The sequence below is a fragment of the Muntiacus reevesi genome, chromosome 2 (genome assembly GCF_963930625.1).
Source record: "Muntiacus reevesi chromosome 2, mMunRee1.1, whole genome shotgun sequence".
Lineage (NCBI taxonomy): Eukaryota > Metazoa > Chordata > Mammalia > Artiodactyla > Cervidae > Muntiacus > Muntiacus reevesi.
In genome coordinates, this window is record NC_089250.1 from 191,567,579 (window position 1) to 191,581,492 (window position 13,914).

Here is a 13,914-nt window from a genome sequence, read left to right on the forward strand (position 1 = left end):
AAAACTTGCCAGAAGTGCTGGGAAGGAGGAGAGATTATTTTGAAAGACCCAGTTGCTCAGTGGGTGAATGATTCAACTGTTATCCATGGATTTGTAGCTATAAGGTCCATGAGACTATGAAACAGGGTTCCCAAGCGTCCCTGCCCAGCCAGCACACCACACTCCATATGAAGCACAGGGCACTCTGTCTCATCTGCTTCCTGCCACCACCATCCCCAAGAATAAGAAGCAACCCCATTCTTTCACCAAAGCCTGGACCAGGCCCCCAGGACTCCAGTCTTCCCTCAACTTCCCCTACTCACAACACAGCCCCTCATCCAACTCTATATTCTGATTTTTCTGGCAATGCCCTATGATCCTACCTTCTACTCATCAGCCCTACACATACAGACCAATGGAAAGGCTAAGAAAACTGATCACAGTAGGAAGGCATTAATGACGCAGTCTATGATGTGGAGTAGATTCTGCATACAGTGATGCCCACAGCCCTGAATTCAATTCCCCAGCTACACCACTTCCTTCCTGAATGACTCGGGCAAGTTACTCAGCTTCCCTGATCCGCACTCTTTTTAACATGGAGCTATCTTACTCAATTATATTAATAATATAAAACATAAATAATGTAGTGAGTGCTTAATACATGCCAGCAACAGTTCTAAGAGCTTTATACATATTTTAACCCACATAACAACTCTATGATGTAGGGATCTATTTTTATCCTTACTTTATAGAAGAGAGTGAGATTCCCTAGAAGCTCAGTGCCCTAGTCATAGCCACACAGCCATTAAGGTCAAAGTCAGGATTCAAACCTAGATAGTCTGGCTTCCAGAGAAGGCAATGGCACCCCACTCCAGTGCTCTTGCCTGGAAAATCCCATGGATGGAGGAGCCTGGTAGGCTGCGGTCCATGGGGTCGCTAGGAGTTGGACATGACTGAGTGACTTCACTTTCACTTCTCACTTTCATGCATTGGAGAAGGAAATGGCAGCCCACTCCAGTGTTCTTGCCTGAAGAATCCCAGAGATGGGGGAGCCTGGTGGGCTGCCGTCTATGGGGTCACATAGAGTCGGACACGACTGAAGCAACTTAGCAGCAGCAGCAGCAGTAGTCTGACTTCCAAGTGTGTGTTCTAGCCACTAGATTTAATTCTTTCATGGCATGTAGGTTGTTGCAATGTGAGTTCCATTTACCCGTTAGCATGATGATTACGTTGGGGAAAATTGTGAGATGAAGCCCATGATCAGCGTGAAGAAAGTGTGCTGAGATAGACTGGCAACGCTTCCTAAGGTACAAGGCTGAGGAGGAGGAGTACGGTTCCAGTCCATAGTTTGTATCTGCCTTATCTTCACTATGTTGCTTCCAGATACTCTCTGACTCTAAAATGAACCCCCATTCCAGGTTGTAGAAAACAAACACCTGCACAGAATCTCTACCGAGGAATTCACAGTGCATATTTGCACAATGAACTCACTCCCCCGTCCTCTCCTGCCCCCTTGACTTCTACATCACTCACATTTGGGTTCCCATGCCAACACCTCTGGTTTCCGTAGTCTGCTCTCACGGTGGGTTAACAACCCACAATACTAATTGGGAGAATGGACATGTGACCAAGCACACGCCACTGGTTTTCAGAAGGCGGTCCCATGTGGCACTCTGACAACTGTCGATCACAAAGAACCAATGCTTCGAGGTTGTGAGAAAACGATTTTGAAACAAACAAGGAATTTCTCTGACATCTTAAATGTTATCTTTAAAACTCCTATGACATTTGCATGTCACTTTACATTACATCTGTATTTAATATAAGCCTAAAAATTTTTTAATTACTTTTCATCAGGAACAAACGATGCTCCAGGGTGATGGGTCTCATTATCTCATGGCTTGTTGTTCTGCCAGGAAGCTGGCCTCATTCCTTCTGCTCTAGATAAACCTCAACCTGCAAATCATGATGTAGTGAAAAGATCTTAAGATGAATGAGCCCTACAGACCCTACATCCCGCTCACTGGCTGGATGACCTTGGGCAAATTCCTCTACTGTGTGAGCCTCAGTTTCCTTATATTCAAAATGGGGATGTTGTTAAGAATTAAGGAAAATACTTTTGCAAAGGTCCTAAACCTAAAAAGTATTTAATAAATGCTGCTTCCATTTCCCTCTTTTCACACCTTTAGGTTATTTCAAGTTTTGTCTACAAATTTTTGCTTACGTCAGGTTACACCACTGACAATCTAAAGTGGTAAAGGAGTTAGAAATCTCTCACTGCCCCACCCCTTTTCTTCTCTTCCTGCCATTTTTTTGGTTCCTCCAGGATAACACATTTTGGATTCAACCAGTTGGGGGAAGAGGGAGCCTCTCTTTGTATCTACCAGTTTAGAAAAGCTGAAAATCTTCAAGCTGCAATCTAGTAAAAACTAGATTATGCTTGTTAATTTAACTACCTTCAACCGTAGGTACTGTGTATTTATGTGCAGCTGGCTTTTTTTTCCCAATCAGGAGGAAAACATGCATTTTAATCCAATCATTTCTAATTTTTTGGAAAAACAAGTAATATGTGAAAATATTTATTTTTAAATCTAATAGAATGAAAGAATTTCAAATGAAGAATAATTCTTCTATATGTCTGCTTCCCCATCTATGCTATCCCTCAGTCTTCTCCTTGAGGCAATCAAGAGTATTAGATTCCTATACAGCTTACCAGAAATATTCTGTTTATATAAAAGCAGCAAAATAGAAATTAACATTGTTTTAGATAGGTGTAGATATAGATACAGGTAAGAATATATAATATACCCATATGGATTTATAGATTCTTTTTATATGAATGAAAGTATATATAAATGCAGAGTTCTTCATAATATATCATAAAGGTTACTTCATTTCAGTATGCGTCGCTCTTTCCTTCTTCTAATAGCTGCATTATTATCATGTATATTATTATTCCATTATTTGGATGAACCATAGTTTTTTCACTAGTTTTCTACTGACGGACAGTTTGTATTTAATATTTTCCTGTTATGTTATATCAACATACCTGCATATGGATCTTTATGCAAAGACTTTTACAGTTCATATTTACAGTGTAGGACGGTTTGGTATAGCCCATTGTGTTAACATATAGAGTAAGAATTTAGTAAAGCAAAAGCACTCTCATAACTAGACAGTTCTTATGAATTGTATTTTCTTGACAATGGTCCAGATTCAAACAGCATAGAATGTTGGTACATTCCAGAAGGCTGATGAGTGCAAATATTACCTAAAGAAACACCTCTGTCAGTAGAAGATGAAAATAAAATGACCTTCCCCAATCCTCTCCCCACCAACCCTAAAGGAGCCAAACTTCATTGCCACAGCCCTAGAATGCCCATTGCTATTTATGACAAGCAAAATATTTGCTTGCGAGGTGCCTGGAGCATATTAACTTTTTTGAAGGGACTTCCCAGGTGGCACCATGGTAAAGAACCCACCTGCCAATGCAGGAGATGCAGGCTCGATCCCTGGGTGGGGAAGATTCTCTGGAGTAGGAAATGGCCACCTGCTCCAAGAATCTTGCTTGGAAAATTCCATGGACAGAGTAAGCTGGCGGGCTACAGACCATGGAATCTCAAAGTCAGACACAACTGAGTGACTGAGCACCCATACACACCTGTCAGAGAAACTTAGAAGAGTTCAGGACCCTTATTATTCCCCATTTCTCCAAAAAAAAAAAAAGGAACATACAACTGATTTGGGGTCTCAGGTTTACACACATTACCTCTCAGACATGCAAATGAAGTGCAGTTTATTACTGATATGGCACTTCTCATCACTGACTATGGAGCAGCCCCACTGACTATGGAGCAGGAATCAAAGAAAAAATAAATTTTAGTCCAAGGACTTCCCTGATGGTCCAGCGGCTAAGACTCTGCACTCTCAGTGCAGGGGGCCCAGGTTCGATACCTGGTTAGGGAACCAGATTCCACATGCTGCAACTAAGATCCAGCGCAGCCAAATACATAAATATTTTAAAACTTTAATAAAAAATAAATTTTAGTCCAGTTGGATGCAACAATTTAAATCATTTCTTCAGGTAATGTGCTACCTCTCATATTGCTCATCTTCCACCCACAGGCAGTCCACCTCTGGCCTCTGCCTGGAGATGATCTCAATCCTGGCTGTGACAGTGGGGTCAGGTGAACTAGCCCTGGCCATACAGCACTGGTCCTGAGTCACGGGTAACCCATCAGGTATGCATCACTGGATATTTCCAACACAAGTATTATCTCACTTACTCATATATGGAATTTTTTTAAAGGAAAAAGGGACACCCTCCCTCACTTCCTTCAGGTCCTTATCAAATGTCACTTTTAAAAAAATGAAATGAAATCCTGTCCTGATGACTTCTCTTTTATTATTGAGGAAAAAAATTCATATAACAGAAAATTACCCATTTTTTTATGCATAGTTCATTGGCATTTATATCACAACTGCAATGTTGTATGATCATCACTTCTATATAGTTTCAAAGCGTTTTTATCATCCCAAAAGGAGACTCCATAATCACTAGGCACTCATTTCTCATTCCCAGGTGATGACCTTTAAAACTAAAATAAAGAAATGGGAGTATTATTATCCCCTTCCTTGCCTTGTTTTTCTCCATATGACCTACCATCATCTCACACTCTAACTGGCTTTATTTATTTATCTTGTTCTTTGTCCGTTACTCCTCTTACCTCCTCTAGAATACCAATACCACAAGAGAAGAAAAAAATTCTTTTAACTGTTTTAATCACTGTTCAATCCACAGTACCTAAAGTGATACCTAAAAATACACGTAAATATACCTCAAAAACTAAATGTATTTCTTGATTTGCTCAGTGAATGGCTTTTGCCTTGTGAATCCATGATAGATCATTACTTCTCTTTCTACTTACTTAAAAATTGTGTTTCCAAACCAAATCTGAAATTTACCTAGAAACTTATCAGTAAGTTCTACAGTCAGTAGTTCTGAGAATGGAGAAGGAAATGACAACCCACTCCAGTATTCTTGCTTGGAGAATCCTGTGGACAGAGGAGCCTGGTGGACTGCTGTCCATGGGGTCACACAGAGTTGGACATGACTAAAGCGACTTAGCATGCATGCATGCATTGGAGAAGGAAATGGCAACCCACTCCAGTATTCTTGCCTGGAGAATCCCAGGGATGGGGTAGCCTGGTGGGCTACCGTCTACGGGGTCGCACAGAGTTGGATATGACTGAAGTGACTTAGCAGCAGCAGCTGCAGTTCTAAGAATGCATCTCTTTTTTTTAATCTTAAAAAATAAAGGCCAGAAAGAGGATACTAAGTGAAGTAAATTGGACAAAGACAAATATCATATGATATCACCTATAACTGGAATCTAAAAAAAAAGAAGATACAAATGAACTTATATAAAAACACACAAACACATACACAGAAATAGTCTTGGACTATTGTAACCAAATATATTGTTACCAAAGGGGAAATGTAGCAGGGGGGGGCAATAAATTAGGAGTTTGGGACCATAACCTATACACCACTATATATAACATAGATAATCAACAAGAACCCACTGTATAGCACGGGGGATCTACTCAATACTCTGTAATAACTCATACGGAAAAGGAATCTGAAAAAGAAGAGATAGATGTGCTTGTGAAAAAGAATGGATAATTAATCACTTAGTGTATACCTGAAACTAACACAACCCTGTAAATCAACTATACTCCAATATAAAATAAAAATTAAATTAAAATCTTTTTAAAAATAGAATAAAATAGACCAGAGAACTTACCTCAAGCAGAACTGCATGAGAGTTTTTTCTTAATTAAGAAACCAAGCCAATTTCAATTGAAGTTCAAGTTCACAGCTGAGTTCATAAACTACCTAAGATTCTACTGAATCTCGTTCCTGGAAGACTTCCCTGTCTTCATTAGCACGGACCGTCTTGCTCTAATCATGGAGCCCTATTTGGGCTTCCTTTGCTAACCCTGCAATACCACTGGAAATACCCCACTGGTACTGGAAATACCCCACCAGTCACCTGGCTGAGTCCTGTTGATTTGTGGACATGAAAACCAAGGTTCAGAGATAAGAAGCCCAAAGCTAAACAGTCAGCAACTACAAAAGCCATGACTCAGTTCCCCAAAAGACAACAAGCTCTCTGAGAACAAGCAGTGTGTCTTCTTTATCTTTCCACTTCCATTACCCAGAAGACTGCCCAGAACACGGTGGTACTCAACAATGTTCACTAAATGAGTAAATGCCTCTGCGGTCTATTCCTAGATGACTAACCATCATAGTTTCTTCCACCAGTTTTCTACTGATGGACAAACACTGTATTTTATATTTTTCTATTATGTTATATCAATATACCTGCATAAGGATCTTTATGCGAAGATTTTTTTACAGTTCATATTTACAGTGTAAGATGGTTTGGTATGGCCCTTGTGTTAACATACACAGTAAGAATTTAGTAGAGCAAAATCACCTTCATAACTGGAACAGTTCTTGTGCATCGCGTTTTCCTGGCAGTGTTCCTGGTTCAAACAGTACAGAATGTTGGTACATTTCACAAGTCTGATGAGTGCAAATATTACCTAAAGAAACACCTCTGTCAGTAGTGAATGAAAAATGCATAATCTCTCCCAGTCTTCTCCCCACCACCCCCAAAGGAGCCAAACTTGATTGCCACAGCCCCAGCACAGCTATTATCTTCCCTCGGACGAAACTGCAGAATAATTTACAAATTTTTTTTTCCTTCCAGTTTTATGGAGATATAATTGACATGGAACATTTTATAAGTTTAAAGTGTATAGCATCATGATTTGATTTACATACATCCTGAAATGATTATCACAATAAATTTAGGGAACATCATCTCCCATAGATGCAAAATGAAAGAAACAGAAAAAAATTGTGTGTGATGAGAACTCTGAGGATTTACTCTCTTAACAACTTTCATATTGCTTCTCAGCCTTTTGGCTAAGATCAAGTGTAGTATATAATATACAGCAGTATTAATTACAGTGTATTCATCATGTTACATTCCTAGGACTTGTTTATCTTATAATTGGACATACGCAGTATCTTCTGACTGCCTTCATCCAGTTCCCCTCCCCCAATATCCATGCCTTGGTTAACCACAAATCTGCCCTGCCTTGGTTAACCACAAATCTGAACTTTTTTCCAGTGTGTTTGCTTGTATGTTTTTATCAGCCTATGATTTAACAGATTTCTTATCTCACCTGCTGGAAGCCAGTAGCTCCCAGCCATATCTGTGCTCACACAGTTCTGGGACCGTTTCTGGGGGAGAAACTCAGCTCTGGTTTTTGGTGGAAGCCAATCAAGGGTTCAGGAATTTTCCAAAATTGAACAGCAGTCCAAACAGCCCTCACTGATAAGTCTGTTCATCTCCACATTGAATTTGCTCCCAAATTTCTGATTAGAACCTGGATGTTCCAGACTGACCTAATCTAGAGTCTAGCGCTGTTTGGCAACCCGTAATTAACAGGCTGCTGTTCAATAGAGAGGAAACGCACAGATGAGAAGCTGCGGGAATTTTGGCCAGAAAACCATTTAAGAAATGTCCTTGCCGTTCCCTCTGTCCTCATGTCCCAAACCCTTCCCTGGCTGGCTGCCTCTCATCACTCTCCACTCAGAAGGCATCACTCACAGACCTCTTTCCTGGTTACCTTGGTTACTTCAAATGCACAGACTTTAACCCAGAAATTCCATTTAAGGATGTTTATACTAAAGGAATTAATAGTATGAGTATCAGAAAGAATAATTGTACAAAAACATAAGCTCTAGCTTCTTTAAAAGTTTAAAACATTTGCAAATAGCCTAAAATTTCTACAGTTGATTAAATAAAGTATGTTACTATGGAATACCATATAAATTTTTATGTGTTTGTGTGGAAATATATTTATTGATATAGAAGATGTCCATTTAGTTAAGTTGCAAAAAAAAAAAAAAAAAAAAAAACAGTTAAAAAACCAACAAGCAAGAAAGCAAAGAGATGATTTTAGACAGAAATTAGCACAGAATGTTGCCCTCCTTTGCCTGCCTCTATCACTGTCATACCACTCCACTTAATTTTCTTCATAATGATAATTTCACTTGCTTCCCAAGCGGCCCTAGTGGTAAAGATGGTAAAGAACCCACCTGCCAATGCAGGAGATGTAAGAGACTTGAGTTTGATCCCAGGGTCGGGAAGATCCCCTGGAAGAGGAAATGGCAACTCACTGCAGTATTCTTGCCTGCGAAATTCCATGAACAGAGGAACCTGGTGGGCTACAGTCCATGGGGTTGCAAAGAGTAGGACGTGACTGAGCATGCATGCAGAGCAGATCAAACACTCTCAGAGATGCACACAGAGATGTCGTGTGTGTGTGTATGTGTGTGTGTGTCCCAGGAGAGGGGAACTGGGAAGTCCCTGCTCTCTATGACACAGAAATAAAAAATTCCCGAAGGCTCACTCTCAGTTATTAATACCTATGGCTCAACCATTCATCACAGACCTCCTTTCCCTTTTTAGGCAAGACATCCTCAAAATGTCCTGGCCTCTGCCAACAGCACCCCAGATACTTCCAAGCACTCAGAACTAGAGAAGAAGTGCCAGGTTTTGGTTAAATGAGTTGCACCACATACAAGCAAAAAGCATTCAGTGCTGAAAACCTACTGAGATGTTTAAGCAAATCTTTTGCAATCCAAAAGGCACTTTAGGATTTTTTAGAACCTAAAATCATGGGAAGAAATCTGATTTTGGATCTCAAGAGATACAGGCGATCAGACAGACTTCAAGAAGGTCTCTTCATTGAACAGAAGAGTCACTTCTTGCAATAGAGTTTCAAAGGAAGCTGGCTTCATCTGCCACCTTCCAGAAAAACAGAGCAAATGCATAATATATTTTAAATTCTAGTTGTTTACCAAGTTTTTAAAAAGGCATGCATAGGAAAATGACTAAAAGAAAACAATTATTCACCAAATTTTTAACTGGGCCTATCTTTTGGTCAGGATTTCTACTTTCTTCTAGTGTACTTTTTTATATTTTCCAAATTTTCTACAATAAGCATGTATTTACTGTCATGAATTTTTTTACAAAGATGGGCTTTGCATTTATTTATTTATCATTTTTTTTGGCTGCACTGGGTGTTCATTGCTACACATGGGCTTTCTCTAGCTGTGGTAAGTGGAGGCTACTTTCCAGTTGTGGAGCCTGGGCTTCTCATTGCAGTGGCTTCTCTTGTTGCGGAGCACGGGCTCTAGAGTGTGCAAGCTCAGTAGTTGTGGCACACAGGCTTAGTCGCCCTGTGGCATGTGGGATCTTCCTGGACCAGGGATCAATCCTGTGTCCCATGCATTGGCAGAGAAATTCTTAACCACTGGACCACCAGGGAAGTCCTGGCTTTCCTTTTCAAATTTCATTTGCTTGAACTTTCTACTTTAGGCTTATTTTTCATCAACGTTTCTGAATTTACTATACACTGAACCTACTATATACTGTATCTGAGTCAGCAAGCTATAGTCCTGGAGCCACTGCCACCTTTCACAAATAAAGTTTTATTGAAACACATCCACGTCCCTTTGTCTACTCATTGCATATGGCTGCTTTTGCACTACAAGAGTAGAGTTGAATAACTGCAACTGTCAACAACAATAACAAAAACAGAAGACTGCAAATACCAAAAGACTTTATTTGAGGTCTTAAGAATAGCAATTCTGGAGATAGAATTGGGTAAAACTGAAAGAGCATTCTGAAGAAGAGGAAAAGTCAAGGGCTTCTATAAAAGCAACAGCCATGAGGTGGTACTCTGACACAAGAAGGAAATATTGATCCTTAAGGGATGGCTGTCACCGATCGTTTTAGGGTCTGATAAATATCTTCAGTTTCTAGAACATTATGCAAATGTTCTGGATGCCTGTATTGAGATGATAAGTGTTCAGGATTTCGTTGCTGGTCCAGTGGTTAAGAATTCACCTGCCAGCACAGGGGACACAGGTTTGATCCCTGCTCTGAGAAAGTTCCACGTGCTGTGGGGCAATGAAGCCCACGCACCATCACTATTGAGCCTGCACTCTAGAGCCTGTGCGCGGCAACAAGAGAAACCACTGCAATGAGAGAGTGCTACTAGAGAGGAGCCCCCATTCACCGCACCTAGAGAAAGCCCACACACAGCAACAGAGACCCAATACAGCCAATAATAAGTAAGTACATTTTTTTTAAAAAAGACAACTGGTCAAAAGGTAAGATTCTATCCATAAGCCCCATTTCCTCAGTGGCCTCCTAGTTCCATTTTAGCAATACTGACTCCATTTTTATTTTCCTTTCACACGACAGAGGCCATATGGCCCACAAAGTCTGTAACACTTGATATCTGCTTCCTTCCAGAAAAAGTGTGCTGACTTCTGTGCTATAGGAGAAGCTGTAAGTTAAGGTAACAGAAATCAACAGTGAGTAAAACCAAAAAAGATACATCCACAGGGTCACGGAACTTGTCACTTTTTTGCCTGTGACTACAAAGGTACTCATATTGTTAAAAACAGTTGCCCTGTGGTTACAGGAATTAACCCAGGTTGTGGTTTTCACAGCTTTATTCTTTGTGGTTAGAGCAGATTCCTGATGGTTCTGAGATGCAGAAAGCCAAAGTTTTGTTTTCCCTGTTAACAATGGAAATGAGATGTTAACCTGGGCTCCCCCACCCCTCAAGAGTACCTGGCATATGGTTAAGGTCTCGAGAAACTTAAGCTATTATTATCAGTATCATCCAAGGGCTCCCAAACGTACTCCCACATCCTGTGCTTGGGACTCAGACTGCATCCCAGCTTTAACAAACCAGTGTCTCTTATGTCAAGTGAGCAGAAGTTGTAGGTTCAGAGAATTTAATGTGGTTCTCTTTCTATACCTAAAATAGCTTATTGGGGGGAATTTAGATGTACGGTGCATGGGAGGCACACAATTGGCTCCTAAATGCAAGCATCACCTGCTTGGTATACTAGAGATGCATAATAAAGTAATGAGTTTCCAAACACAGTTGGGTAAACAAGCTCCTGAGGGGATGCAACGACCACCGTTTGCCTTCTGTTGTCTCCATCTCCTTGGAAACATCCTGATAGGCTTAACAAAAGCACAGAAGATTCTTAGAAGATCTGCTGTTCACCCTGCAACAGGGATGCACGTAAGTATTCAATTAAAGAGGCAGGCACTGGATTGGCCATGTTAACCTGCCAGGCAGGCAGAAACACATCAGAAACAGGTGGGGAGAGATGCAGGGCTTGGCGCCTCCTCTGCAAAGGGAACTCTGCAGGTAAACGCTCTAATTAGGTGCTTGGAGTCTGTTCAGTATTCAATGGGATCTCTCCCACTCTGTCTCTTTATTCAATTAAGAAAGTGATAGGAAACTTCCATTTTCCCTGTGATTTAAAAGAATGATAAATGATCAGGTAGAGGTGGGGGATTTTTTTAGACACATTTCTAAAAGAAACTTCTGCAGAACTGAATCATGTCTGCTTCTGGGAAACTCATCAAACAGGCTATTGGCAATTCAAATTGTCTCCCCGACACAGCACACCTTCTGTCAGCACCAATATCCATCGCAAAGTAAATCATTCAGAGCTGGGAGGGATGTGCTGAGTTTTCAAACTAAACAAAACACTAATTATTATTATTATTATTATAAAGCTCATTTAATCCAGAAAGAGAGAGTAGACGTGATTCAGGTAAATGTTCAAACTGAAAGCAGTGACAGAAAAAAAAAAAAGAAAAAAATGCAGGCAGCAACTTGTGGGGATATATTTAGTGAGCATCTCCACTTGAACATGGTGCTCTGAGGACCATTTTCTCTACCATTTTCTGATTCAAGCAGGTCTAATATGCCTGAGTCTAGTATGCCTGAATTTTTTTTCATATGAAGTATTCTCTACTATTCAGAGTATAACTACCCAAGATTTCTGCTTTACCTGTTAATTTTGAACTATTCTGAGATGTGGAATAAAGAAGAAGAGGTGAAATCCTATGAGCTTTGAGGGCTGAAGTAAGATGTTTCACCTAAAACTAGAGCATCACTCCTAGGTTCCCACAGAGTCTGAGTTTAAAATCTTGCTCATCGAATGAATGACCTTGTGTGACTTACCTAACTTCTGAAGGCTCAGCTTCCTCATTTTGCCATATGGTTATAGTAACAAAATTTCCTCATGGAGTTATTGGGAGGATTAACAATGTATGTTAAATACTTATCATGGTAAACCAGTAAGAGCACAAAACTCTTAGCTGCCATGACCACCACCATCATCATCATCGTCGTCATTTGGCAGCCCAATTTTGAAGTAAATGCCTCAATTCTCTGATAACATCATATCTAAGTGGTTAGCCAGACTTTGTCTGAAAACCTCCAAGGATAGGAAGCTCACTACCTGAGTCTATGCATATTTCTGGTCCTTAGAACATTCTTTCACATATGCAACTGAAACTTCTCCTGCTTTGACTTCTGATCCTTGGTTTTAATTCTATCCCATGGGAGTCTTAAAGGACAGGGATAATCCCTCTTGTAGTTTGTATTAGTGAAGGTTTGGTGTCATTGTACACAACAAAAATCACTCTAGGTAGTTTTAGCCTTAAAGGAAATTGACTGGAAAGATGCTGGACATCTGATTAGATCAAGAAGGAGAAGGGGAAGAAGCTGAAAGAGCAAGAGGAGGAAGAAGACGGGATGGTGGGGAGGAGAATCAAGCTTAGGGAAAGGAGAAATTGGGGCAGGTTCAGGACTAATCTTATCAGGAAAAATCACCAAACCATCAATAAAGGACAGAAATGGTATGGAGCTAAAAGAAGCAGAAGATATTAAGAAGAGGTGGCAAGAATACACAGAAGAACTATACAAAAAAGATCTTCATGACCCAGATAATCACAATGGTGTGATCACTCACCTAGAGCCAGACATCCCGGAACGTGAAGTCAAGTGGGCCTTAGGAAGCATCACTACAAACAAAACCACTGGAGGTAATGGAATTCCAGCTGAGCTATTTCAGATCCTAAAAGATGATGCTGTGAAAGTGCTGCACTCAATGGACCAGCAAATTCAGAAAACTCAGCAGTGGCCACAGGAGTGGAAAATGTCAGTTTTCATTGCAATTGCCAAGAAAGGCAACGCCAAAGAATGCTCAAACTATGGCACAATTGCACTCATCTCACACGCTAGTAAAGTAATGCTCAAAATTCTCCAAGCCAGACTTAAACAATATGTGAACCGTGAACTTCCAGATGTTCAGGTTGGATTTAGAAAAGGCAGAGGAACCAGAGATCAAATTACCAACATTGGATGGATCATCGAAAAAGCAAGAGAGTTCCAGAAGAACATCTACTTCTGCTTTATTGAATACACCAAAGTCTTTGAGTGAAACACAACAAACTGTGTGGAAAACTCTTCAAGAGATGCGAATACCAGACCACCTTACCTGCCTCCTGAGAAATCTGTATGCAGGTCAGGAAGCAACAGTTAGAACTGGAAATGGAATAACAGACTGATTCCCAATCAGGAAAGAAATATGTCAAGGCTGTATATTGTCACCCTGCTTATTTAACTTATATGCAGAGTACATCATGAGAAATGCTGGGCTGGATGAAGCACAAGTTGGAATCAAGTTTGCTGGGAGAAATATCAATAACCTCAGATATGCAGATGACACCACCCTTATGGCAGAAAATGAAGAAGAACTAAAGAGCCTCTTGATGAAAGTGAAAGAGGAGAGTGAAAAAGTTGGCTTAAAACTCAACATTCAGAAAACTAAGATTATGGCATCTGGTCCCATCACTTCATGGCAAACAGATGGGGAAACAATAGAAAAAATGACAGAATTTACTTCTTGGGATTGCAAAATCACTGCATATGGTGACTGCAACCATGCTTGCTCCTTGGAAGAAA

General features: G+C 40.3%; 1 non-coding gene and 1 pseudogene across 1 annotated transcript; both read left to right on the forward strand.

Moving 5' to 3' along the window:
• The first annotated feature begins 3,872 nt into the window (after positions 1–3,872).
• TRNAE-CUC (transfer RNA glutamic acid (anticodon CUC)) lies at positions 3,873–3,945 on the forward strand. The gene has a single exon. It is a non-coding gene; the product is annotated as a tRNA-Glu (tRNA).
• A 3,011-nt stretch (positions 3,946–6,956) lies between these two features.
• On the forward strand, positions 6,957–7,108 carry LOC136161942 (U2 spliceosomal RNA; annotated as a pseudogene).
• Positions 7,109–13,914: the final 6,806 nt, after the last annotated feature.